This window comes from Pelodiscus sinensis, chromosome 30 (assembly GCF_049634645.1).
Source record: "Pelodiscus sinensis isolate JC-2024 chromosome 30, ASM4963464v1, whole genome shotgun sequence".
NCBI lineage: Eukaryota > Metazoa > Chordata > Testudines > Trionychidae > Pelodiscus > Pelodiscus sinensis.
In genome coordinates this window covers 14,600,670-14,602,152 of record NC_134740.1, presented here as the reverse complement: position 1 = coordinate 14,602,152, position 1,483 = coordinate 14,600,670, and the positions used below count along the sequence as shown (strand labels likewise).

Here is a 1,483-nt window from a genome sequence, read left to right as displayed (position 1 = left end):
AAACACAAATGCACACGCTTAATTTAAATAATTCTATTTTTCAGACATTCATTGTTATTGTTATGAAGTGAATTGTTATTTCGGATCCCTTAACAATAAGGATTGGTAACATTTTTCCCATTTAATTTTGTAGTAACTTGTTTTCTAAGGGAGCCCCCACCACGTGTACTTTTCCTCCGTCCCTCGAGATGCTTTCTCGTTCGCCCTATTGTCGGTGAGAAAGGGCTCTAGTCAGTCTGGGTGACAACAATGTTTAATCCCCGAGGCAGCTGCTTCCTGAACCCCTCATCCCCAGCCCCACCCCGGAGCAATGATTCAAACGGAGCAGGGACATTTTCATAGTTTCCCGAAACCAAAAATGGATCAATCTACAGATACTAGAAGAATGACCTGGCATTGCCTGGGGTGTGGGGCCGGCGGGGGTTTTACCTCCCCCCGATCCCTCTTAGGGGGTGTCTCCCAGGCAGGGGGTCCCACCTAGCCGGTCTCGTGGTAGGCAAGGTGGCAAGCCCCAGCCCAGCTGCTCACAGTCTCTCAGCTGAGACTGCCTCGCATGGTCCAGTATCAATGTCGGCAAGGGCTTGCTGCCCCCCAGTGGCCATTGTGAGAATCGCATCCCTCCTCTCCGTGCCCCTCCCCTTCCATGTTCTGGAAAACATTTCCATTCCAGGCACTTCCTGTTTTCCTGAGCCCAACCTTGCTTTAAGTTAGGAGAAGAGGACGTTGCAGACCGAATTTGGTGATCCTAGCTTGTACCATTTAGGAGGAGTTGTTGAACAAACAGGCTCACAGACAGATAGACGCACATTTCAGACTTCAGACAGACAGACAGACAGACAGACTCTCCAATATATAGTAATTCTCAGTGCAAACAAGTTAACAATCATAATAACAGTGCGAGTCAATAATGTCATTGATTAAAGACATACGAAGAGCCTCCCGATGGGTTAATGACTGGCGCAGGTTGATAACTAAATCACACAATGCTTAAGTGTCATGTGCTGCAAAGACCTGTGGGAAACACACTGAAAACCCATGTGCAGCTCACTCACACTGCTTCCCACACACAACCCCTACACCCCATGTGACCCTGGTCTTTCCTTGTGACCCCGGTCTCTCCTGCCTTCCAGCTCGTGGGAATCTCTGGAAACTTACCTAGGTCTTTGCTGTTACTGGCACGATGGAGCCCAGCCTCTGGGGAACTGAACCTCACCCGGATCCTCCCGCCCAACCCGGCGTGGGTTATATAGAGCCCAGCCGGATATGCCGTGGGAGGGGCAGCCCAGTGTCTCTCCTGGTATCTGCCAATTAAAAGCTGAGGCCCGGTGGGTGGGGACAAGTGAGGAGGTGTCCTGCCGGAGATGTGAGCACAAAAACATCTCAGGGAGTGCTTGCCCCATGAGCGGTGCTGTGATTACAGCATGTGCGGGTGTAGTCGGCACATCCTTAGCCTAGGAAGTGTGAGTTAGCAGGATCCGCAGGC

The 1,483-nt window shown here is 50.9% G+C and overlaps 1 protein-coding gene across 1 annotated transcript in view; it reads right to left on the bottom strand.

Annotated features, from left to right (window-relative positions):
- Positions 1 to 1,281, bottom strand: part of LOC142821196 (ribonuclease-like) — a 4,600-nt gene extending 3,319 nt beyond the window's left edge. Inside the window, exon 1 of the mRNA XM_075912035.1 lies at positions 1,156 to 1,281. The gene's annotated coding sequence lies outside the window, so the exon portion shown is untranslated. The remainder of the gene's footprint in view (positions 1 to 1,155) is intronic.
- Positions 1,282 to 1,483: the final 202 nt, after the last annotated feature.